This window comes from Crocodylus siamensis, chromosome 3 (assembly GCF_052110815.1).
Source record: "Crocodylus siamensis isolate JL-2025a chromosome 3, ASM5211081v1, whole genome shotgun sequence".
NCBI lineage: Eukaryota > Metazoa > Chordata > Crocodylia > Crocodylidae > Crocodylus > Crocodylus siamensis.
This window is the reverse complement of record NC_143397.1, coordinates 79,171,709-79,199,568: the sequence shown is the minus strand read 5'-3', so window position 1 is coordinate 79,199,568 and position 27,860 is coordinate 79,171,709.

Below are 27,860 nucleotides of genomic sequence, written 5' to 3'. Positions count from 1 at the left end.
ACACATGACTCCTACCTCCCCATATCGTGTCCCATGCCTTGCAGATGTTCCTGTGAATTGTGCTATGCTCTGCCTTGAGGCTAGGCTCAACTCAGTTTAGTGTTGGGCCTCTCTCGTACTGCCCTATATAGGGTCTTACACATACACTTACACAGGGCCTCTCACTGGGGCCCCTAGCACTCTGCCTGCTCTCACCAGGCCTCTTCCACTCATGCCCTCTTTTGGACCTCTACTCCTCTCTGGTGTCATAACCCACCAGACTGATGGGGACTAGGGTTAAGGCACCTCTGCCCACTTTTCACTGGGGAGGTAACTGGCTTGGCATTTCTTGGGGACTTCCTCACCACAGGGAGTCCCACCAGGCCACCCTTCCCTATCAGGGTGTAGTTTCAGGTTATGTCCAGCACCAGGAGCGTCCTACCATCTCTATAGTTCTTGCCCTTACCTCCAAGATGTTCCTTGAGCAGCAGGGCAGCCAGGTGGTGTTGCTGCCTCAGCCCTGAGAGGCAGGATATTAAAATGGCTGCCTCCACAGGGGTGGCCTGCACCTGTCTGCTCTCTTCCTTAAAGCGTCAGGCACCAAAGGTGCTCTGCTACCCTCCTTCCCCCTTTAAATGGTTCCTAAGGGAGGGAGGTTTCCCAGCTGTTCACAAAGCAGGCTCCCTAGTAGCCTGTAGCAGCCCTTAAGTGGTGAAAACCCCCACTGGTGCTCTGCCACATATTTATATTGAAAAGGAAATATGTGTACTAAAACCTGAAGAAAGTCTTCTGATTTTGACCCTTGCTTTGCAGGTTTGTGTGAACATGATGTATACACACAAACACAGAGCCCTTCACTTCTTATCTTTTAAAGCTAATCCAAACACTCTTCTCCTCTCCTTAAGGTTCTTGTTCTGATGGCTTAAACAGAGTAATTTGCTATTTAGAAACCACTTTTTCTGACACCATAAGGATTATGTTGTGTTAACAACTAATGCTTTTTCATGACTTGCAGAAACTGATAATGTTTCAGCTGGAATGATCTTCAGACAAGATTTAGGAACAAAGTGCTATTTATGTGATGACGTTTTGGGGACATCTGATATCTAGTTGGCATAACAAGTATGCTATCCACATGCTCAAATTGATAATTTCAACAGAAGCCTCACCCAAATGTTTAAGGCTATTATTAGGGAAATCTATTTCATATCCAGCTTTCCTTGCATCCACAATTTTTAAAGCAAATTTGTTGGGTAAATTTTGGGTGTGAGAAGTATTCTTGGTTCAGGTTTGAAACAAGAATTATTAGGTGGAGTGCAGGTAAAGTGATCAGAACTAGAAGATAAATGGTCTAAGAATGCCAGAGACCTAATCATGGTAATTTGACAATCTTTGAAACCAATTTATTGAGAAGTTGGAGTACTGCTAGACGGAACCTAAGAAAGACTAAAACTGAAAACAAATACTGAAAAGCAACAATATGAGCTCAGCTAAGAAAATCATTTATCTCCCACTAAACAAAGTTATTCCCGCGCCTGTTAAACATCTTTTTAAAAAAAAGGAGAAAGGAAAGAATGAATTTACAAACGATCACTCGATATGACAGTGGTTGCACTATTTTACCAACATCAAAACACAATTAGAATTCTTATTTATTTCCTTATAATGAGAAAATAAATGGGGCACCAAAAAATCCACTGTTTTAATATAACTCCATGTTTTTTTCCATTTAGATTATAAACCTTCTGTTGACTTTTCTCATAAAATGCCATAAGAAAACAATCCAATTTTTCAAAAATAATTAGCATAAGTCCCATTGACAACTGACCCTATTATAACTGTTTCCATATCCAAAATATCTATCAGTTGTTCAGGTAGGTTGCTATTTTGTAGCCTAACCTCTTATTTATCTACATATTGTCCATCTCCAAGCCCTCTGTCTTATTGAGTGATTGCATAAAGAAATTCTGTCTTTTGTCCAGGTAGATAACACTCTGGAATGAACAATACAAGATCAGTAAGGTGTCAGAGTGGTTGCCTGCTAAACATACGGATCTTGAAATGCATTTATTGAAAAGAAATGTATGTGCAGCTTATTAAAATGTGATAAAATCTTACATTTATACCCGTTAGGAATTATTTAACTAATACTTCCTAAAGGGTAAGCCAAAGAATTTAACAGGCTCATAACATTTTATAAACATTCAATTTCTGAACAAACAATACAGGGAAATCTTTTCCAACAAATTTTTTGCATGAAAAAGTTTTAAACTGTGAGTGTTAATATCTGGATACTGAATGGTTTATTATACTATAAAATGTATGTATGTTTTAATTTCAAGGCCCATTACATTAGACAAGAGAATGCAACTAGCCTTGTAGAATCATTCAGCTTTAGGCTGCAGAAGCTATTTAAAAGACAAAAACAAAAACCCCAATAAATCTCTGGAGATCATACCAAACACTTCATAAATGATTTGAGATAGAACTTGTGAAAGGTCACTGAGCCTAAAAATGATGCAATGAATGTCTATTATTAAAACGTTCCAATGATGACCGCTTAACCTTTTTATATACTTAAAGTTCTCCTTTAGATTGAATCCTCAGGTAGCCTTTTGTGCCTTCTTAGACTGTCTGCCCTAAACTTTGGATATGCATCTATTGACATAATTTGTGCGTTTTTTATATTTTCACTTTTACGTATATTAATGTCCACATAAGCAAAAACCAAATGAACTAACAGAAATAGGTTTCTGAAGTGCTTTCTTTCCAGAAGGATACAGAGAATAATTGCCCACAAACTGGTCAAGTAATCCATAGGTGTGTGTTTTATTTCCTCCTCCATTATTCAACAAAATTAGGATAGGGCCTTTAAATAGCTAGGGCCAGGTGCAGGCAATACCTTTTACTGGTAAAAGTGATAAGAAACCAATCTATACTTGTAACAGAACTGAAGTTCAACATCTGTAGACTGGTTTAAAAATGGCAGAACCTGACCTAAGATCATTCCCTTCCTCCCCCCACCCCCAACCACCAACAAAGTTCTGTTCATTACTGAACTAAACTGTGCTATTTACAGAAAAAAAAGGGTAATTTAGATCTATTCCACCCTGAGTTTTTTGAATGTCTGTACATCACCTCAGATAGTATTGTGCCTTATTTAAAACAATTCCCAGCAAACATTTTAACAGGTTTAACACCTGACAGTTGTTAGATTACAGTCTGTAAAGTAAACAAATGCAGATCTTTAGTTGCAGATATAGGAGCTAGAGATTTTCCTACAAGTATTGTTTTATGTATCTTAAGTAAAGGTTTCTAATAAGAAGTTCATAGATCCATAGATTTTTAGGGGCTGGAAGGGACCTCACAGATCATTGAGTTCAGCCTCCCCTATCCCCCTCCCCCGCCCCCCCCCCCCCCCCCCCCCCGCTCTAGGCAGGAAGACAACTTGGGTCAAGTTACCCCAGCAAGATAACTGTCCAGGTCTGCTCTTAAAAACCTCCAGTGTAGGTGACTGCACCACCTCTGGAGGGACTTTATTCCACAGTCTGGACATCCAGACTGTGAAGGAGTTTTTCCTGGTATTAAGCCTGAAGCAGCCTTCCAGGAGTTTATAACCATTGGTCCTGTCTTCCCCAGGGGTTCCCTAAAGAACAGTTGTTCACTAAGCTCCTGATACACTCCTCTGATATAGCAGGAAGCCACTATCAAGTCCCCTTTCAACCTTCTCTTCTTTAAGCTAAAGAGGCCCAGGTCCCTCAGCCTCTCTTTGTATGGCTTGCCTTGCAGGTCCCTGATCATATGGGTGGCTCTTCTCTGGACCCTCTCAAGTTTTCCATGTCTTTACTGAAGAGTGGCACCCAGAACTGGATGCAGTTCTCCAACTGCGGTCTCACCAGTGCTGAGTACAGTGGGAGTTTCACTTCCTTAGTTTTACACAAGATGCATGCCAGCGTATTATTTGCCCTGCTGGCCACTGTGTCACACTGATGGCTCATGTTCATTAGATAGTCAGTCATTACCCTAGGTCCCTTTTGACCATGGTGCCTGTCAGGCTGTCACCTCTGAACCTGTATGTATGTTGAGGGTTATTTGCCCCCAGATGGAGCAGCTTACACTTGGAAGTATTAAACTTCATCTGGTTCTAGTCTGCCCAACTCTCCAGCCTATCCAGGTCTGCTTGTATCTGCAACCTATTTTCTGGTGTGGCCACACTGCCCCATAACTTGGTGTCATCTGAAAACTTGGCCAGTGAGCTTTTCCCCCATCCACATCATTGATACAAATGTTGAAAAGCATTGGTCCAAACATGGGCCCCTGAGGGAAACTACTGGCCACTTTGTCCCAGGATGACATAGATCCAGTCATGAGAACTCTCTGGGTTCTACTATGTAGACAGTTTCCCATCCACTGAACTCTTGAGCAGCTGAGCCCACAATCTTCCAGTTTTCCCACAAGGATTTTGTGGGATACCAGATCAAAACCTTTTGGAAATCTAGGTATATAATGTCTACCTTGTCTCCCATGACCAGTTGGTAAGAGATCTGGTTGTAGAAGGAAATGAGATTAGTAAGACAAGACCTACCTGTGACAAAGCCATGCTGGCTGTTGTTCAGAATCTTACCTTCCGCGAGCGTATCACACATAGATTCTTTGAGCTTTTCCAGGATTTTCCCTGGGATAGAAGTTAGGCTGATTGGCCTATAGTTGCTCAGGTCCTCCCTCTTCCCCTTCTTGAAGATGAGCACAATGTTGGCCCTCTTCCAATCCTCAGGGATTTCCCCGATGCACCACAAATTTTGAAAGAGTTTTACCAGTGGTTCCGTAATGACCTCAGCCAGCTCCTTCAACACTCTTGGATGGAGTCCATCTGGTCCTGCTGACTTATAAATGTCTAACTGTTCTAGTTGGTATAGCACCCACTCAGCATCCACAGTAGGGTGGCTGTCAGTTCTGGGATGTCCCCTATGAGCTTTATCTCGCTTGACTTTCCCCATGGTCCTGTGAAAGCAAAGTAGGCATTCAGGAGTTCAGTTTTTTCCTGAACATCAGTTAAGAGCTGCCCCAAGGTATTAAGCAAGGGTCGCACACTTCCATTTGTTTCCCTTCTACTGTGTACATACCTAAAAAATGACTTCTTATTGTCCTTGACTCCCATGGCTAACCTAAACTCAGTTGTCACCTTGGCTTTCCTGTTCATTTCCCTACAAATGCTGGTCACTGAAGTATAATCCTCCTTGAGAACCATCCCTATCTTCCACTGTGCGTACACCTCTTTTTTTCTTTTTTAAAAGGACCACAATATCCTTTTAAAAAAGAAAAAAGGCCTCCTGCTATTAAGCCAGGAGGCCTTGCCAGCCCTCTTGCTACATTTCCTCTTTGCAGGAATGGTGTTCTTTTGTGCTTTGAGGATCATGTCCTTGAGCAACGACCACTCTTCATGCACTCCATTTGCCTTCCCTTCCTGGTCCCTCATTATGTCCCCTACTAATGCTCTGAGCCTGTTGAAGTCAGCTTTCTTGAAGTCCAGGACTTCAATCCTGCTGGTTGATTTGTTGACTTTGTGGTGGACAGTGAACCTGATAATTTCATTGTCTCTGTCACCCAGGTTACCCTCAACATTCAAGCCCCACACCAGATCATCTCACTTGGACAAAGCCAGGTCTAGGAGAGTGTTACCTCTGGTTGGCCCTTGCACTTCCTGGGTCAGAAGGAGCTCCTTAATCACAGTCAGGAAACTGTGTGAACAATCTGAACTAGCCAAGTGTTCCTCCCAATCTATGTCCAGGTAATTGAAATCACCCATGACAACCGAGTCCCTTCCATGCATGGTCTCTGTCAGTTCTCAAGAGAACTCCAGATCCAGCTCTTCCCTGTGGTTCAGTGGCCTGTAGTAAATGCCCACAGTTAGGTCTCTCTCACCTAGCTTCCCCTCTGTCCCTTCCCCCCCCTCCCCCACCATACATTGAACCAGAGGGTTTCAAGCTGTTTCTCTTTGGAGCCAATGTCAGCCTCCAGAGAGATGTACTGCACTCTCATGTAGATAGCTACCCCTCCACCTTTTCTGTCCCTTCTGCTATGCTCAAGTCATGCGAGGAGTCCCACCAGATCTCTCCGATTCCTACCAGGTCATTGCCCACTAGAGATCAGGGAAGCTAGTTTTTCCCTATAGTACAAAATTTGGTTGCCTAAACTTGGCTTAAAAAGTAGCTTTATTTTCTGTTATTCTGAGCAGCTGCTATTGTTAATGGGAGATACCTTAGCACTTAGTAGCCTCTGAAAATCATACGAACATGGAATTGGAAAGGGCCTCAAGAGGCCTTCAAGCCCAGCCCTTTGCCAAACTGTGCACTGAAGCTTCTAACTTTATGAAGCCAAGGTTTGAAGTATGAGTCATGGATACATGATACATGGCAAAACTATGCAAGTAAAGAGTGTTGTAATGCTCCTTGTTCTCATATGCTTGCATAGTATACATGTGAGGTAAAACCTAAACTCAAAAAAAGGCTGATGGATTATTAATAAATATTTATGCCTTACTCTAATCTTCCATATAATTTTTTAGAGGGGATGGAGTGAAGAAGGACACTTACTATAATAGCAATAAACATTTAACTAAAAAAAGGATTCTACTAAACTGAACACATCAAGTTTTTTTGCTAAAACCCATACTGTTTTAACTGAAGCACAATATGTTAGTGGGATTAGCTCCAATTTCTATTAAGTCCATCAATGACCAGACCAGAGAGAAGCACAAGATTATAGGGTTGGTGAAAAGTAATACTAGAATCTCAATAATAGACATAAGTGAAAAGATGTCTATTTCCACCCGTGTCCTTGAATTGTATACTTCTATCCTGATCCATCTTATTCAAACCATTTAGAGATTTCAAAATTATGAAAAGGAAGATAAAAACATACTATGTCCATTTTCACAAGTCTGGAATCAATGAAGTTAGTGCTTAAGTGTGTAATGTTCTTTCGGGTGCCAACATTCACTGTTTAGGCACCATTGAGATCCTCACAACCCTCACTCAGTTACTACTTAACACCACAGGTGTCTACAGTCCTTTCGCACCTAAGGGTATATCTTAAGGAGTTAGTTAGGGTACTTCTGGAGAAGCTGGACGTGTTCAAGTCCGCTGGTCCGGACGATCTTCACCCTAGGGTTCTACAGGAACTGGCTGAGGTCATTGCGGGACCCCTGGCACGGCTCTATGAGCACTCGTGGTGCTCTGGCGAGGTGCCGGAGGACTGGAAGAGGGCCAATGTGGTCCCTATCTTCAAAAAGGGAAAAAAAGAGGACCCGGGAAATTACAGGCCAGTTAGTCTGACCTCAATCCCGGGTAAGCTCTTTGAAAAAATTATCCTGGCACACATCCAGGAGGGCCTTGCGGGGGAATGCATGCTCAGGGGCAACCAACATGGGTTCATCAGTGGCAGGTCTTGTCAGACCAACCTGGTGGCCTTTTACGATCAGGTCACCAAATCATTAGACGCAGGGGTTGCTGTGGATGTAGTCTTTTTGGACTTCCGGAAGGCTTTCGACACTGTCTCTCACCCTGTCCTCATCAAAAAGCTGAGAGACTGTGGTGTCGATGCCCACACGGTCAAATGGGTCGCCAACTGGTTGGAGGGCCGCACCCAGAGGGTGGTAGTGGATGGGTTCTTCTCGACCTGGAAGGATGTGGGCAGTGGGGTTCCGCAGGGCTCGGTCCTCGGGCCTGCACTGTTCAACATCTTCATCAGTGACTTGGATGAGGGGGTAGAAAGCACCCTGTTCAAGTTTGCTGATGACACTAAGATGTGGGGGGATGTGGGTGCACTAGAAGGGTGCAATAGGCTACAAGCTGACCTTGACAGGTTGCAACGGTGGGCGGATGAGAATAGGATGGGGTTTAACACTGATAAGTGCAAGGTGTTGCACATGGGGAGGAAGAACCGGCACCACACTTACAGGTTGGGGAACTCTCCTCTTGCCAGCACGGAGGCGGAAAAGGATCTTGGAGTCGTCATTGACTCCACGATGAACATGGGCCGGCAGTGTGGGGAGGCAGTCAAGAAGGCCAATCGTACCCTATCATGCATCCACAGATGCATCTCGAGCAGGTCCAGGGAGGTGATCCTCCCCCTCTATGCGGCACTGGTCAGGCCGCAGCTGGAGTACTGCGTCCAGTTCTGGGCGCCACACTTCAAGAGGGACGTGGACAATATGGAAAGAGTTCAGAGGAGGGCCACTCGTATGATCAGGGGTCAGCAGGGCAGGCCTTATGAGGATAGGCTACGGGACCTGAACCTGTTTAGCCTCCACAAGAGAAGGCTAAGGGGGGACCTTGTGGCCTGCTACAAACTGGTCAGGGGGGATCAGCAGGTATTGGGGGAGTCCCTGTTCCCCCGTGCACTGCCAGGAGTGACCAGGAATAACGGTCACAAACTGGCGGAGGGTAAGTTTAGATTAGATATTAGGAGGCGCTACTTCACAGTCAGGGTGGCTAGGGCCTGAAACCAGCTTCCAGGGGAAGTGGTGCAGGCTCCTAGCCTGGGGATTTTTAAAAGGAAGTTAGATGAGCACCTTGCCGGGGTCATCTGACCCCGGTGCTCTTTCCTGCTAAGGCAGGGGGTCGGACTAGATGATCTACCTAGGTCCCTTCCGACTCTAGCTACTATGAAACTATGAAACTATACTAGGTCCCCAGCTATGCCTGTGGCACTTGCTGTCAAGCAACTGGGAATGAGTGGACAAACCATGATGGAGAGCAGATGCCCCAGGCATTGTTGGGAATGTGGTATAGACATATCATAAATTTCTTTTAGTGGGCATGAACATAATCACGTAAGTCCTGACATTGCCAGATGCACTCCTAAGCACCAGTGAGATTTTCACTAATGCCCCTGCCCCTGCCCATCTTTGTCTACAGGGTCTGATCAGATCTGAGTTTCCAGAGCTTATCTATATATAGGATGCATCTACATGAAACACTAAGTGCGCAGTAGCCTACTAACACTGCACAGTAGCGTGTTGGGTAAAACCTGTACTAAGTTACTGTACAATAGTATTAGGCTACTGAGCAATTAGCATCTGTGTACCAGCACTACTGTACACTAGTGCTAGTTACTGTACATTGATTTAGTACTTGGTTATGCAAGTACTAAACTTAATGGGCTGTAACTATGGCGCATTAAGGAATGTGAAGATGCACCCATAAATCATCAAACTAAAGGCATTTTGGGGACAATCATTTTGGGGGATAGCCAGCATGCTTCATGCATATGAAAGTATATCAAATAGTCTATTGATATCACTGTCCTGAGAAATGGAAGAACCATTCTAACGCTTCACTCTGCCTGATGTAGAGCAAGGACTTGAGAATACCAGAAAAGCATCCAAACTACCCAGCTAAAAGGGGAGAGTCTCTCTCCTCTCTGAGCTGTTCCACTTTGTATGGAGAAATAATTATTCGCTGAGCCTAATGTACCAGAATATTAATAGCTCGGTGGCTGAAGTATTTTCCTGTGATATGGAGGAGTGGATTCAGTGCTTTTTCCAGATAAGACAGAGTAAGAAAGGGCTGACCTAATTTAGGCCTTTAGCTCCAGAGGGATTGTGGCTAAATATTCTAAGAATGTGGTGCCTTTCTTTGGCCTTGAAGAAGGCATCTAAGTACCCTTAAGAAGTGAGTGTTAGACTCAACCAAATTCTTGGTATTACCTGTTAACTAGCTTAAGCAGGTCCTTGCTCAGATTGCTAGCTTTTGTGGCTTCCATTATTAGGCAACTAAAAATATAGTTACATCATGTGGCAAAATGCTTATAGGTATCACTAAGGAAATAAGCCCCAAATACCAACTCCTGCTCAGTGTGTGCCAGCACAAATGAAGCAGTGAGCCCTGTGACCAACACCAGTATGGTAGAAATCATAAGCATGTTGGAAACCTAAGTCTTGAGCACAGTGTGTAGGGTACCCCTAGCATACGCTTAATGTCTCATTTCTAGGGTCTTCTTGCATGAAGTGGAACAGGTGGGCAGGGCTTATTTTCTCAGCAGCACAACTGAGCACTCTACCGCAAAAGTCTGGATATATTCTATTTCTCTCCAGACAATGGGTAGCAAACTTGGACGTTGAAATCAAGGCTGAGTATTCCACAGGGCGATTAAGTGTCTGACAGTTAAATGTTGCAGTGCGGAACTCCTTCTGTAGATCTAGTCCTTAGTAACACGGAGTATTTAGACAGAAACTTTTCTTTTGTGAATCTAGTTTCAAGGATAGAAAGGAAAATGTGTTGCTTTCAGTCTATTTGTTACATAAGAAAAAGTATGTTAGCACTGAAATTTGGAGTGCCTTTCATTCTTTGCTTTGTGCAATTTTTCCATTCTCCACTTCTAAAATGCACTCTGCAGAAGATATAATCCCTCTCCTGGGCTTTCTATTCTATGAGAAGGATTTATAAAGGTAAATCAGTGCAGTTCCTCCATGATAAAGATCATACCAACTTGGCCAGGAATATTTCAATAATTCCAGCATGCTTGAACAAAATTCCTTACATGCCATTGGGATCCCTAGATGACTGGCCATTTTCCTCTGGTGATTTTGTTTTCAATGTCTTGGTGTGCTAGGGGTATAAAGAACATGTCTTAGTGGGATAAATGGGCCCAAAGAGTCCATGATCTATTACTCTAGTCTAGGTACATGTTTACACAGTTAAACAAAGTTTGTGGGTGTCATCCTAGATACTTTCCCCTGCTTCATAGCATAGTAAAGAATCACCATTATAAAGCTTTCCAGCATTTTCTTACAGATAAAGATTAATGATAGATAAAAGAAAAAACAGTTGAAGAATTTAAAATGTAAAGTATTTTAAAATGCTTTTATTTTAACATCCTTTATTCACTTTCTCTTTAGTTTTAGAGAATTTTTATGAGGAAAACCCCACATTTGACAGGATTTAAAATGGTATTAAATAAATTAATTGTTCTTTATGGAGGGGAAGAGAAGGAGTTAGTTGAGATTGGCTGCAGCATGTTCTTTCTTTAAAGACATGACTCATAATCCCTTACTAGAAGAAGTATGTTTGAACAGTAGAAAAGAAAGCTTGGTGGATTGGTAGAAGCAGATCATAAACTCATTGCCTTTCCTTTCTAAAAAAGAAAGCCCACATATGTGCAGTAAGCCACATTCTCCAGTCCTTATCCCATTTTGCCTTATGAGACACTGGTAGTCAGTCTCACTATCAAAGCTTTCATGAAATCATACTTCTCCTGGGTCATCTCTCACCATACATCCAGTTTGCTAAAAAGGATGAGTTCAGCATGATAATATTCTCAGATCACTGGCATAGCAGGCTTCTCACTTAAACTAAGGCAATTCCATTTGGCCACCACTGTAATTAAGCAACTGTAATCCAACATAGTGTCATTTACAGTGGCATGATTCCATATATATTACAGATACATATTTGTTTCTGTAACATATTTGGCATTGCAGTGCCATTGAGTAATGTGCATAAACAGCCTTGTTGCAGGGACTAGAATGGAAGTTTGTCCCCACTTTAAACCATCATGTTACACTTTTGCCTGTGCACCTTGTGGCTCCATAATTCTTTTTCTCTTGAAGAGCTCCAACTTCATAAGGATAATGGGTGGTGAAAGTGCTGGCTGACAGCCTTATCTCCCCCACAGCTTGGTGGCTCAGGCACTCTGCTGGGCTATAGACATTGTAGCTTCAACCCCCTGAGGCTGATGAGTGGCTTTAGAACTTGCGTCCTTGGAAGTGCTGTAATCAGTAATGTAATTTTGATGGAATAAGCTCTGGCTCTTCATGTTGCCCACATAGATGCCTGTCTGCTAAGACTAAAATTCCTTCTAAGATGTATTTACCTTATGTGGTTGGGGGACAGAGACGCCACAGTAGATGGAGTTATCTAGGCACAGGTTAAAATTTCCCATTGAATGAATTGAGAGCAATGCACCTCTTGTATAACAGAAAAATCATTCTCTAAAGACATCAAAGTGACTTTTGAAATAAATCTTTTGAAATAAATCTGAGAGATGTATAGTTCTGCAGGGAAAACTCAAATTAATTGGACAGGAAAGTAGAGGGAGAGGAGGGGGTACCAGCTCCCATTGCAGGTAGAGAAGAACTACCTGTTTATACAGGCAGAGGAAAATGTCTTGCATTGATCCTAGTCATATAAGCCAGGACTTTTCCTGCAGCAATATTTTTGATATTTAGTACATGAAACAGAAGTTATCCCAAGATGTCTTTCCAGGTGTGCAAAGGACTTGTACACCTCATCCCAAGTTGCAGCTAAGGGCATCTAGATTCTGCTCACAGCTTGGAAATGAAGACAAAGGGTGTCATTATATGTTACCCTTAGGATATACAAGAGTTTTTAATATTGGATTTCCCATATGTTAAAATGTGAAAACTAATGTTAAGTGCCCTCCAGGCATCTTAAAGTTATGCCACTTTGGGTGAGGTTTATCTTTGAGCTGTACCCCACCTCCTGCTCTGTGTGAACAAACTTTTTATCCCACCAAACTCTACTGCCAACTCTCTTCCCCAGGTGCAACCCTCCTGCTCCCAGTAGTGTGATCCTGCCCAGTCCGTGCAAGCAGTTAGCAGTGCATTAACCAGCTACTGCCTACCTTCCTTATAGATTCATAGATACAGGGTTGGAAGGGACCTTGCAGATCCTCCAGTCCGACCCCCTCCCTTGGGCAGGAGAGAAAACTGGGCTCAAATGACCCCAGCTAGGTAATCATCAAGCCTTCTCTTAAAGACCCCCAAGGTAGGAGCCCTCAGTACTTCCCTTGGAAGTTAGTTACAGATCCTAGCCACCCCGACTGTGAAGTAGTGCCTTCTAATGTCTAGTCTGAACCTACTCTCAAACAACTTATGGCCATTATTCCTTGTTACTCCAAGAGGTGCTCGGGGGATCAATGTCTTGCATTCCCTGCTGGTCCCCACTAGTAAGTTTAGAGATGGCCACAAGGTCCCCCTCTCAGCCTTCTCTTGTGAAGGTCTCATAGCCTCTCCCCGTAGGGCCTGCCCTGCTGTCCCAGGATCATGGAAGTGGCCCTCCTTTGGACCGTCTCAATGCTGTTCACATCCCTCCTGAAGTGCGGTGCCCATAACTAGAAGCAGTACTCCAACTGTGGCCTCACCAGTGTTGTATAGAGGGGGAAAATCACCTCCTTGTGATATCCACCCTGCTTGTCAGTTTTGAATCCCATTCTATTCTCATTTGCCCACCCCTGTAATCTGTCCACGTCCAGCTATATCCTATCCCTCCCTTCTAGTATGCCCACCTCACCCCAAATCTTGGTGTCATCCATGAATTTAAACAGGGTGCTTTTCATCCCCTTGTCCAAGTCGCTAATAAAGGCATTGAACAATGCGGGCCCAAGGACTGAGCCCTGGGGGACTTCACTGCTCACATCCCTCCAGGTCGAATATGACCCATCTACCACCACTCTCTGAGTGCAGCCCCCTCAGCCAATTTGTTATCCATCTGACTGTGAAGACATCAATGCCACAGTCACCTAGCTTTTTAATGAGAATGGGGTGGGAGACTGTGTCAAAGGCCTTCCTGAAGTCCAGAAAGACTACATCCACTGTGACACCTGCACCCAGTGATTTTGTGACCTGATCGTAGAAGGCAATCAGGTTGACCTGACAGGACCTGCCCTTAATGAAACCATGCTGGTTGCCCCTGAGCATCATCCCCGCTGCTGGACCTTCACAGATGTATTCCTTCATAATCTTCTCAAAGAGCTTCCCCGGGACCTCGTCAGGTGGACATCAAACAGGAGTCATAGCAAGATGCTTCATTGGGTATGGATGGGACTGCCAGGTGATGACTGAGTCCTTCCTGGAACTTCATGGATAGTAGTCTCTTGGCTGCAGTGGCATAACTCTCTGTGGTTCCTTTCCCCAATCAGTGGATCCCAGAATGGGGGGGTGCATCCCTCATTTTGGCTCTGCCACTCAAGTACAGTACCCTCTGAGCTCACTTCCTTGTCAGCATGGGCTCTTGGTGGAGCTCCACATGGACATTTTGCTTTGAGCTTACCAGGTGATCAGTACAGGGTATGGTTAGGTATGGGCGGAGCCACCACATTCTTATGACTCTGAAAACTAGTGGGTGAATGCTGCTGCTGTTTGCTCTTCCCATCCCTCTCCATCAATGCTGAATTCATCAGCAGGGTAAAGGACAGGAAAAGCTACAATGGCAGTACTCACTCCTGCTCTCTCTCGAGCTACTTGAAAGCAAGGCTTCAGCCAGATCCTGTGCTGAAAGTTTATATATGGTACTGTCAAAGGGGGGTGGTGCAGTTGCACTGCCACACCCCTTCTGGATCCATCCCTGTATATGTTAGGCTAGTTAGTTTTATTACATGGACCCAAAGAGTTTGAGAGCTAAAGAGAAGGATTAAAACAGACATGCTCAGTACCATAGATCAGAGAGAGAGGGTCTTATTTGGTTTCAAAGCTAATTCATTTGGATACAATGCTAATTGCTAGGCAAAGCAGTTACCCACAGTTCTGAAATACTACAAAATGTTTGCAGAATGAAAAAATACAGACAGTTGAATGAAGAAATACAGACAGTTGTTATATCTAGAGAGAAATTGGTCACTCTTCCTCTAACATAAGCTGGAGTTTGTTTGAGATGTATGTCTGTTCTTCAGTAGTGATTTTGATGAGTCTGAGTATGTATTTCTGTGCTCCAGCCCACCTTTTTATTTTTACCTTATGGCATTTACAAACACCTCAGATAACTACCCATAAGAGAAAACAATTAGTAAAACAATCTTTAGGGACACAGATGGCAAAGGCTATTAACAGTTGAGAAAAAGACTGCTTATCTACTAGGAAAGAGAGAGCTCATCTACAAGGGCAAACAATGTTTATCTATGAAAGTAAGATAGTGCTCATCTACAAGTGGTAAACATTTGAATAACAACCTGGTGTTTATGGATCTTTTATTATGAAACTGATAGGCAGCCCCCACTCCCACTTTCTACTACCTTCCCAAGTGCCAACAATTTGGTTGTACTGGACCAATAGTATAGACTCTGGATCCTCTTGAGCAGAGTGAGGTTCCCCAACAGATGTTTCCAAAGTGTTTCTGGAGACCCCTGAACTTACCTTGGAGTCACCAGGAACAATGGCCACAAGCTGAGGGAGGATAGGTTTAGGTTAGATATTAGGAAGAACTACTTCACTGTAAGGGTGGCCAGAGCCTGGAATAGACTACCCAGAGAGGTGGTGCTCTCACCTTCCCTGGAAATCTTCAAGAGGAGACTGGATAGGCACCTGGCTGGAATCTTATGACCCTTGCCACCCCCAGTGCTCCTTCCTGCCCATGGCAGGTGGTCAGACTAGATGATCTGTCTAGGTCCCTTCCAACTCATTGATTCTATGATTCTATGATACCTCACCCTCCCTACCTCAGGTTAACTATGCAGCAATGGGCCCTGGCTGTAAAATGCTCCAGCGTGGGCAAGGAGATGACCCATTCTTATCAGTAGCAGGTGGATGTCCCTGTAGATGAGGCTGCCCCATGGCAGTGACTTCAGGTGCTCCCTCCCAAGAATGCAAGTAGGCTGCAGCCACAGATGTTACTATCTTCCCTGTGCATGAACCAAGACACATATCTCGTTATTGGCCCTGAGTAATGTTTGCTCTTGCCCCTAAGATCTTGCACATCTCTGAAGATAGGCGGGTGATCCAGGCTGACCTGGACAAACTCAGCAAATGGGCGGACGAGAACCTGATGGTGTTTAACACCGAAAAATGCAAGGTTCTCCACCTTGGGAGGAAAAACCTGCAGCATCCTTATAGGCTCAGCAGTGCTATGTTGGATAGCACTACAGAAGAAAGAGATTTGGGGGTCATCATTGACCACAAGATGAACGTGAGACTCCAATGTGATGCTGCGGCTAGTAAAGCGACCAAAACACTGGCTTGCATCCATAGATGCTTCTCGAGCAAATCCCGGGACGTCATTCTCCCCTTGTACTCGGCCCTGGTGAGGCCGCAGCTGGAGTACTGCGTCCAGTTTTGGGCTCCACAATTCAAAAAGGATGTAGAGAAGCTTGAGAGAGTCCAGAGGAGAGCCACGCGCATGATCAGAGGTCAGGAAAACAGATCTTACGATGACAGGCTGAGAGCCATGGGACTCTTTAGCCTGGAAAAGCGTAGGCTCATGGGTGATCTGATGGCCACCTATAAGTTTATGAGGGGTGACCACCAGGATCTGGGGGAACGTCTGTTCACCAGAGCGCCCCAAGGGATGACGAGGTCGAACGGTCACAAACTCCTGCAAGACCGTTTTAGGCTGGACATAAGGAAGAATTTCTTTACTGTCCGAGCCCCCAAGGTCTGGAACAGTCTGCCAGCGGAGGTGGTTCAAGCACCTACATTGAACACCTTCAAGAGTAAATTGGATGCTTATCTTGCTGGGATCCTATGACCCCAGCTGACTTCCTGCCCTTTGGGCAGGGGGCTGGACTCGATGATCTCCCAAGGTCCCTTCCAGCCCTAATGTCTATGAAATCTATGAAAGAGTACTTGCAATGCCAATAACTTCCTGCTGCAGGTTGTTTCTCAGAGTTTGCACTGTAGTCACATTCTCAACAATGGGCCCCTCAATGTCATATTCAGTAGCCTGTCAGCTGGCTTCTCAAATGCCCTGACAGCCCAGGTGGACACGGTTGGACAGACTCTGTAGATTACAGAACAAGGATTTGAGGGCAGAGATGATTTACAGAGCATATGACCAGGATGGTCTGGAGTGTATACATCACGAGGAGAGCCCAAGGGACTCATCCTCTTTGGTTCCAACATCTGTAATTGTGGTCCTGAACTACAAGCATAAGGGAAGCAACAAAGGCCCCGGGCTAGAACCCAGGGGCTCTTCCATGTAAGGCAGCATCCATCACACGGAGTCACACACCCATTAACTTGCTGTTTTTCTCCTGAGCTGATATCTCTCTCTTTTTTGGCTGTCCAGTAGATCAACTTCAAGATAGGGATGGAGAAAGGCCTGGATAATGCCTCATCTGTGGATTACAATGATGTGCTTGGAAGTAGAAGATGCAGGTTCAGATCCTAGGTAACTCTTTTACCAGTACACCTTTGTGCTAAAACATGGGAGCTTTGTGTTTTACTCTAATATGTATACAGGGTAATTCTATTTCTGTGTAAAAATGCAAGAAAGTGCAGTTATGTGGTGGGGTTCATAAAGGGAAACAGGATTTAACCTCTACTGGGCAAAATACAATTTAGTTCTAACCTTTAAAGCATTTGCTTTCCCATTTTTTGTATATCTAAATATTTGCATATTGGAAAATCGTAGGACTTCCCCTTAAAGCCAATTGGTAGTATCTTCACATTCAGACTTTAGGTTTCTTAGCCAATAATCTTTTGTGGGTAGCTCCATGGTTTTATGCATGGAGCAGAGGAATACTCTGCTACTCCTCTAGCATATTCTACTCCCTTAGTGCCAGGCAATAGCAGGGAAAAGTGGAGCAAGCTGAGATAAAGCTGGAGACTTCCCTATAGAATTTGTTTGCTATTGGATTTTAATCATTCTAAACTGTGATAAAGTCATTGCCACTATGAAGAAGACAAAAATGAAAATACTTTTGGACCTGAACACAGATATGAGCAATCAATATTTTGAATAGTTGTCAGTCAATACTTGACTTAAAAGTAGTGAACTTTATTCTAATAATCTATTTTAACACATTGATTAATTCACAAGCAATCCCTATATTTTCACATCACATACTGGAATAATATGTAACTGCATTCAGTTTATCACTTAAGTGTAAAAAATGTGCAAAGATTCTGATTCTATAACATGATTGTCTAGAGAAAATAAGAAAAAATGTTGACTAGGCAATGAACTTTATGCTTCATTTGGAAGAATGGGTAGTATCCCCACATAGTAGTTCCAATGCCCACGAGACACTTACAAAATTAGACTTGGAATATACGTAAATAGGTTAAAAAAAAGTATTACCGTATGTCTTATAGCTGGGTCCTTGCTTGGCTGACAGATTTGTAGTGATATTTTTATTGGGTCCTTGAATGTTTACTGCTATTGAAGCCTCAGAAAAGTGCCCGATCTACGTTGAGTCCATGAAGGGTTAGTGTATATTGTGTTAGTTATAGAAACTATTTTTGTTCCTTCTGACAGTTAAGTAATTCAGTTTACTATTTAGGCTCTACAAAGTTGCTGTGTGAATTTTCTTATTTAAACACTGTCATTCCTAGGCATGGCTTTTAAGAACTATTCTGATTGACTGTCAGTTTTTGATGTCTGCTCTAAATTCCATTTTGTGTTAACATGTTATTGTCAAACTTTCCCTCCATAAAAGAACTGATCTTAACATAATTCAAATTAATGTGAAAAGCACAATATTTTCAAAGTCAAAATACTGGGCCTAGGTCACCTTACATTATATTCAATAGTGAAGTCCCACTGATTGAAATGAGAGCAGGGCATGGTAGTTATTTCTACATTAGGAGAAATTTAGCTGTATTAATATTATCTCTTTACCAAACTGCTGAAAATGTTAAAAGAGAAAAAGGGTGGATTCTTGAACCAAAGATTGTAAATCATTAAAGACATCGTTAGGGTACAGTTACAGCATAATGCCAAGTATCTAAATATCCCTTACCCCCAAATTCTTGCATTTTGAAACAGAGTTGCCATTAATTATTCAGGAATTGGATTCTGGTTTAAATAAGACAGGGGTCCACCTGATAGAGAAGCCTATTTGACTTAGAAGGAATTGGAGGGGAGTCCAAGCAGTAGGAATCCTAAGAAGGTATCAAGCTGCTGAAGAGAAGAGAGGAATGGAGTAGCTGTTAGCATTCTTCTAACACTAAAATCCCTTAGTGCATACAGATTTCAGGATCTAAGGACTTCAGTGCATAAAGACTGCTGTACAAATTTAAAAAGTCAATACAGAAAATCAATAGCTGTCAATCATCCTCACAGCAGCCCAGCTATGTGTTACACAAAAGCATTAAGTTTCTGTCTGCAAGGGAAATGCACAATGGCAAATTTTGCAAGCAAGCTGCTCCTGAGTAAATTTAAACTAGATTTATAAAGGTATGGCTGCACTGTTGTCACAGCTGTGTATGGTAGATATAACCAAGCTACCTCGCTTAGGAAGCAGTAGCTATCTAGGGGCTGCAACTAAACTGCTAGCTATTTTAAAGGTAGCTTGGGATCCCAAGACTATGCTAAATACAGTGCAGATATATATATATATATGTTCCACCCCCTAGTTGCAGCTGTGTATATTAATGAACAGTTTTAGGCCAACAATTTTACCTTTTATTTCAGTAATATTTAAATTACACTTACAAGCCATCTTGTAGTCTATTGCTGATAGTTTTAAAACAATTTTATTTTATGAAAAAAAATCACTCAGGTACATAAGGAAACCTTAGAGGTGTAATTTGTAGCCATGTTGGTCTAAGGACATAGGCAGGCAAGGTTCTTTGGGTGAATCTGATATCTTTTATTAGACCCACTTAAATAGTTGGAAAAAAATGTAATTTTCTTTCCAACTATTTAAGTGGGTCTAATAAAAGATATCAAATTCACCTACAGAACCTTGTCTACCTAAGGGAACTTCAGGTTCTTTCATAAAGAGCTTGAACTGAACACCAGGAATGCAGAATTTAAGACAGTAAAATTAGCACCTCCAAGTAAGTGGGACAGTGATGGTCTCTTCTTATGTTCTCATTCTACATATAAAACCTACTATGCCATATAGCAGTGTCCTGAAACATACTGCAATGCTCTGCATGGGCTAGTACTTAAACCAACATGGGTGTGTCAACACAGTGCTTCAGAAGGGATAATTAGCATCATGGGAGGATCTAGGATTTTAAAAGGGGGTGCAGATAGTGTAGTGCAGCATCCCATATAACACAAGACACATTTTTCCTGAGTTAAAAAGAAATGTGATGCATTATTAATATGTTAACGGCCTAGGGCTACAAAACAAATATGACTTCATTGGAATGTGCTTTAATTTACTATCATGTATAAAAAACACAACAAGCTAAGCAAAAATAATCAAAAGATACTGTTTCATTAGTTCTCAGTCATTAGAGTTAAAGGTACCTCTCTGTTTCAGATTCATTAAAATAATATCTAGCCTTCATAAGCATCTTGGCAGTGTATTCAGTGCATCACTATTTGGAGATTATTTCTAAACCTGACTTAATGTTCACCTGCTTTATCTAGAGTTAAATACAGTTTGCAACCCTGTTAGCTAGGAGCTACATCACAAGATTAGCTAATACACAGGAAATTGCTGAAGAAAGGATAACTAGATTAGTGGAACATCAAGACCATTAAAAAGGAGAGAATTCGGTAGATTATAATGATCCATGAAGTCAATTGACTTTCTCATTGCTGCCTGAAGATAAATGCTGCTGCTGCTACCAAGCAGTTTGACTTTAAACTTTGGGTGGACCAGAAATTAAAGAAGAGTGCAGCTGTACTACTGCATTCCCTCTGGATCTGCCCCTGATTAGTATTATTTGGTGGCAGTGTTGATTAGCCTTTCCCTATGCTGATTAGCTCACTGTAATGTCAGAGAGATCTACTTTGGTTTAGGAGGCAGCATGTGCAAGCTAGTTGAAATGTTTGAGGGTGTCATTGATTGACACATATATAAGTGGCTTAAGTGTGTGTTGTGTACAACTTGTTTGAGGACTGAAGGTACTACAATAACAAAAATAATACATAGTAGTGTATAGTATCCTGGCATTTTTAAATTTTACGGTCTCATTGCTCAACAGACGTGTAATACTGCAACAATACAAAATAACTGGGGCAAAATAAATGAATTCAGCAGGTTAAAGTTGTTTTCACAATACAAAATTTACCTTCCCAAATGATATTCCCCTCCTGCAATTAAAGTGAATTAAACCAAAACAATGTCAGAGGCCATCTGAGTAAGCCAAGACTAGTTTGTTGAGATGAGTATTGGTGGGTGAAAGTGCTACAACAATAAAATAACTGTCAATAAGAATCAGTATCTAAAGAAAAGTATTATGCCTACAAAAGGTTTGCCGAGAATAAAACTATCATGCAAAAAATATTAAAATCAATGCAAAAAACCAAAGCAGTTAATTCAGTCCTCTTGAAATAGGTCTGTAAAAGAACAACCTAATAGAAATAATAAGGTTTTAGTAATGAAGTTTTAAAAAAGAGCTACAAAGAGATTAGGTGAAAGAAACATGGCTACAAACAAAGTTAAAGGCATTACAGAGATGGTAGCTTTGAGAAAGAGAAATACAAAAGCTAGACAGGCGAAAACAATTAAGTGAGTATTTAAAAACTAGAATATTTTGGAGTTTCATAGTTTTATTTAGAATAGCTGTAAGTTAAGGTCAGAAGTTCAGTACAGATCATATCTCAACTGCTAGCTTTGACAATTTGCACTGAAAATATTAGAACACTAGAGTAGTTTATGCCATGTGTAGTATTTCCTGGCTTTATCTTCACTAGAATATACTTTCTGTCTTGGTAGCTTCTCTTTAATAGAGTGGCTACAAAAAGTAATGTGAACATACTACCAAAGTGTTGTGTTTGGTTTGAATTCTGAGCTAAAGTTAGAAGTTAGAGTCAGTTAGAGGGTAGAGTCGGTTCTTAATATTTTGCTAAAGTGACTGGGTTCACTCTCAGTGGCAGAAAATGCCAAGCAAAACGGCTGCAGTTATTTTTTAAATGTCTGTCTTCTCTGTATGGGAATCAAGTGTTTAGCATCGAGTAATGTACCATTATATTCCTAGCGATGCTGTTAATTCATTTTTGTATAATTCACAGGAAAAAGTATTTTACAAATTTTAGCAGGTTTCCTGCATAGCAAAGTACAATGTCATATTTCTTTAAAACATTAATCAATTACCAGTACATTTTCTTCCATTGATTATGCTGTCCAATAAATCAGAGGACAGGGTATTCATCTTCATTACCAATAAAGACCAGCTTCTTTCCTATCTACCTACCTACTTACCTACAAACCAATCATTTGCATACAAATATTAGAGTATAACTTTTATAGGAAGAGAAAGATTTTCCTCATACACTGGTATTCAAGAATCAGAGATATTTCACTGGAGCAAGTATTAGACCAAAAGGGGAGCTAAGATGTTCTTACTCTTAGACACCTAACCCCCCTGAAGAATTCTTAGTGTTCAGGATGGGCTTCTATGATACCTAATACAATTCATAGACTGAGTTAAGTACCTAAGAATCATACTGAAAAAGCAGAGGAGTAAGCAGGAATTTTGGTACCTGGGGCAGGATGAGTAGTGTTAAGTGTTGGATGGGCGGGGGGTGCAAAGCGAAGGCTGATGACTCTTACTTCTGTGCACACAGGCTATTACTGCTGTTGCTGCTGCTGTAGCTGCAGTATAAGCTCCATGAACACTGGCAGCTGCTCCTCCTTGGCACAGGCTTTCTAGGGATTTCTGGCACCCCCACTAAATTGGCACCTGAGTCTTTTTCCCCACTCACTCATCCCCAGTTATGTGACTACTAAAAAGTCAGCTCACTGACTATGAAATACTGAAAACTGAGGGTATGTTTTAAATCCTCCCCCCACCCCGGCCAGGACTTGCATTATGCTGCAGAGAGGCAATTAACAACTGAGAATCCTTTCCTGCTGTTAGGTTCCTAAGACCTTTCTTTTAAAACCCAAGGTAAAACCAACCCCCCACCCCTCCTTTTCTTTATAGCAGTTAGAGAAAGAGGCTTTTATCAACTAGCTCATCGGTTAGAGTGCTAACCCAGGCCTGGACATTATTTTTCATTATGTAAATATAAATAAATAGTGTTGTGCATATTTATGACTAGCTGTTTAAAAGGCAGCTTAAAGTACTGGAAAATCCAAAGATTCAGAGTTTGATTTCAAGTAAGAACATCATGAAATCCAGATTCCTGTCCAAACTTCTGAGAGATCTCTGACCTTCCTAAATCAGCGGAAAGAAGCTAAAAGTTTCATGAACATAATTATAATGTTCTCTCATGAGGTTTAATATGCTTTCCATTTCTGGTTGTGGAGGAAAGACCATGATACTAGATTGTTATATATACACTAGACTCTTAAATATATATATTTTATATATATATATTTCCCCACAGCTGATAGACCTATAAAATGAAAAAGTATAGAAAAGATCAAATTAATCTGTAAAATGAGTTAGCCAATTTTTTCATGCAAGTCTCCAAAATTAGATATTTAGATCGAAAAGGGCACTATTAACAAGTGAAAAGTTCAGACAGAAGTCAAGGTAGTCCTTATCTCAGGACCGCTCTAGAGCAATAGACCTTGGGGGTGCATCCATATGACTGCACACATACAGCTTGCAGTGTCTCAAACAACACATGGTGTATGTGTATGCATTTGCCATGTTGCTTATAAGCAGCACAACATTATTTTTTTACACCAGGAAATCCCAGTGTCAAAAAAAGTGTTGTGAAAACAACGAACAAAAAAAACCACTAACAAAACAAAACAAAACAAGATAAAATAAAAAAACAGTGCAGTGCATGCAGCAGCAGTGTGCACCACCACACTGGTGATGCATACAAGGTGTATGTGGGTGCATGTGTGATCCCTGAGCATGGCAGTGTACCCTCTATGAAAAGGCACTGCTGATACTGTCAGCAGCACCTGCAGGCGGTCACCGATCACCACTCACCACCACCCCACCACCCCCGACCGTCAACACAGCTGGTGGCATCTGCGGACACTCAGTGATCGCTGCTGGCCAGCAGTGTTTGCAGGAGCTCCCCACTTACTGCCACCACGCTGCCACTGCTGTGTTCCAATTGTCACTGTGTCCCTCCAGCTGCTGGGGGCACACATCATTCATGCACCACTGGAAAGGAAGCCCGGCTGGGAGAGCTGTGCAAAATTTCACCGGCTGTTTCATTTCAACATTATTTCAGCTTGTTTTGAGCTCAAAATCAAAACTGAAATGAAATGAAGGACTTTAAAACAGCATCACAATGAAACAAGGTCAGTCAAAATGTTTCAGAAGTTTTGAAAAGTTTTGAGTTTTGAAGCTGAAGCTAGGCTTGCCTGCAGGGAAACACAAAGTAAGGAGAGGAAGGGGGAGGAGGGAGGGAAGAAGGGAGAAGGACTGCTTTCATATTGACTGTGTAGCTGGCCAGTGACTGTGAAACTTCCCTAAGGTCCCTTCCAATCCCAGTGCTCTGGAGGAGGAATAGAAAAACAGGATACAAGGCAGAATTGTTTGAACTGGCTTGCTTTCTGCCTTAGGGTCTGCCAGTTACTGAGTTATCTTCCAGTAGCTCAGGAGCATTAGCCAACAAAGGCTACTACTATCATTGATTTGAATAATTTCCTACTTGCTGGCCTAGCAAGTAGGTTTCCACAATATCTTTTGCTTTCCTCTAGAACTTTTAATTTTATTATTATATTCATTGATTTATTCTTTTCAATTTTATAATTGTAGTGAATATTACACTATAGAATTTATATAGGAAAGGAGAAATATTTATACCTCGTGGCATATTGCATTATAGAATGTATATAGGAAGGGAGATGCGTTTATATATTTTTTTCTATACATTTATACCTTCCGTCATATACATACATTATAGTATGTATATAGGAAGGGAAATACATTTATATATTTTATAAAAACAAGACACTATGAAATATAACATCAAGTGTGATGGAAAGGCAGCTGGCAAGCCTTCAGGGAGGGGAGGAAGAGGGGGTAGAGGGAGAGGTGTAAGTTCCACCCCCCACCCCTCCAAACTGAGATAGCCTCTTTCAAACAGCTAGCAGGGATGAGGCTTCCAGAAGCAGCAAGGAGAGGGGAGCTGTGCTGGTGCCACTGCCTGTGCCTGAGACTACATCCTTTCCAGGAGCACCAGCCATAACCCGCCCCTCCCCCACACATCACAAGCACCAGCACCAGCATGACAGTCTCCTCTGCCCTTATTTCACTTCCCATGCTGAGCCCTCTAGTGCCAGAGGAACAACTGAAAAGTTGGATCCGGATCTGAATCTGAGTGCCCTAGCAAGCGAAATTCTGGGGAAGAAGGGGAATCAGATGAGTTTGTGCTCCACACCCCTCAAGGGTAGAAGGAGGTCTCATTGGGACACACTATTGTGTCTGGTAGAGACCCTAGCTCCAGTGAGGGCATGCCTTAACACACACACAGTGTCAGCCATGTCACGAGTTTTGCTTGTCAGCAGCCTGAGGTGCAGTTTTCCAAAAACCCCTGCACATATCTCCTCAAAAGCTGTCAGGGTCCATGGCCTTAGCAGGGCCTAGAATGCTTGCAGTTCTCACCTCACTGCACCTTAACACGTACATAGTGTCACCCATGTCATGAGTTTTGCTTATCAGCAGCTGGAGGTGCAGTTTCCCAGAAACCCTGCATCTATGTCCTTGAAACATGGCAGATTTTGTGATCTCAGCAGGGGCTACCATCCTTGCAGGTTTCACCCTTCTGCACTTTAACACACACACGTGACACAAGTTTTTCTTTCAAGACTTTGAGGTACAGTTTCCCAGAAACCCCTGCACCTGTCCCCTTGAAACACGGTAGACTTCATAGGCTCAGAAGCAGCTATCATTCCTATAAGTTTCAACCAAATCAGGAAGGAAATGATAAAGTTATAGGCAGTTTCATGCTTCCCCATTATAGCCTATGGGCAAAAAGTCGAAATAGCATCAAAACAGCAAAACTGTTTTGACAAAACATAAGGAAACAGTGGTTTCAAAGTGAAACAAAACTCAAAATGAAGCACTGTCCCACTGAAACCTTGAAACACAAATCAAAACAAAATGGTGCTGTTTCGCACAGCCCTACTGGCTAGTCAGAGCCATGCTCTGGTTACTGGCCAGGCTCTGAATGCCCTGTTGCCACCATTGCTACCCCTAGAGGTCCCCAGGACCACAAGTAAGGTTTCTTGGGCTACCCTATGTGCTGGCCCCAACCTCCCATACCCCATCCGAGTGCATGTGCAGGGGTGTGCCCAGGGAAAAATAGCAGCAGCATAAATACATACCACCACTGCTATTTGTCACCTGAAAAATACATCTTGAGGATGCACTCTTGAAGATGTACCCTGGATGCCTATGGTGTGGGTTTGAGCTTCTGAGTCACAGTTCCACATTGAGAAACCTGGAAACCAGGGGAACCTTGGCTCTAACTAGGACTCACTGGCCAACATCTACATGTGCACTTAACTGTGGACTAATTAGCTATTGAGTAAAGCATCACTGTCTTCACGTGCTATTAGACCACAGTAAACTAAGTAATGCCACTGTAAGATAGTACTGTTGGGGATGTTAATTAGTCAGAATCTATACATGCAATTAAACGCATGTGTAGACATTGACCCCAGGTATAAATTGTGCATGGTTAGCCCAGTCAGGAGGGGGTGAGACTCCTGCCTGCCTCCTAGCCACATGGCTCTGCACTTTCAGTACCCTCCTGCCTCAGTCACTCCCTGTGCTGCCTGATTCCACCACCTGGAGCTTCAGGCCAAGCCCCTGTGCCCCAAGTCCTGGCTCGAATTGCTGCTGCCCTGGGTGCACATGTAAATGCTGTGCCTGGGAGTAGTTTACTATGGCTCAAACTAATCTAGAGTGTATTGCTTTAAATTGCATGAGTAGTTGCACTATATGGCATTGCTGGCTCTTTCCTGCAGTACAAGCAGCTGAAGTACAGTTCAAGATGAGTCCCTCAGGGTTTTCATAGTACAGACTCTCTGAGAATGAGTCTGGAAGCCATGGCATGACTGCTTGTCCCACAGCCACAGACATGGAAGCCCTGGGATGTATGGTCCTCAGAGCCAGCAACTCTGGGAGTCTTGTCTAGTATTTTCAGACTCTGAGTCTTAACTTCGCAGGCAGGGATTGTAAGTCTGAGAATTTCTTTTCCTAGCTTCAAGGCAGAAAAGCTAGAAACTATGGTGTAACTAGATGCTTGGGAGCAACAGACCTTATAGGTACTACTATCTCCAGCAGTCCAGCCTGAGATCATGGGAAACATGTCTTTGATATGATAAAATGTCATTAATCCTGAGATGCTGTGGAATACGTATTTTTTGAGAAAATGGCCCAGGTGGGTTGGTTGGTTTGTTTTTAATAAACATTTTTGCCCAAAAAAATTGGATCATTTTTATTTTTGAGTAATAATTTTACTTACAAGCCTTTTGTTGAGCACTTCTTTAATGATTTAAGGTGCTGACATTCAGAACCTTACTAAGGAGATTTAAAGAATGCAGGATCAAGTTTTAGTAATTCACTGTGCAAGGAAAAGTCTGTGTATGGGCTATAAGGTGGGATTCCTCTCTTTTTCTGTCCTCTGCTGTCTCTTCTCTGCTTTGAGCGCATGATGCTGTATTGCAAAATGGTTTGCCACTTGTGGTTGAGGTTGTGGCACCATTAGAGTCAGTTGGCAGCCAGCTCCTCCCAGATCTTGATGTCAGCATCTGTTTCCTTGAGGTATGCCTTCATGTGTCCGTGTAGAGTTTTCTCTCACCAGCACAAGATCTCAAGCTATAATTAAGCTGGGATGAGAGCACTAGTCATGGGAGCCAAGACTCAGGCATCCTCACATAAAATCTGGTCCAGTAAAATTGGTGCTTGAGGATCACCCACTCAATACTGGTGATAGTAGCTTCAGCAAGTTTGCTGGCATGTGTGCAGCAATATTCCTATTTGATGTGAATAATTTTCTGGAGGAATTGTTGGTGATGTTTCATCATGTTCTTGAGATGATGCCAGTCATCAGCATATTGAAGGTCAGGGATGGGTTTTTTTGAGTGCTTTGGTCTTCAAG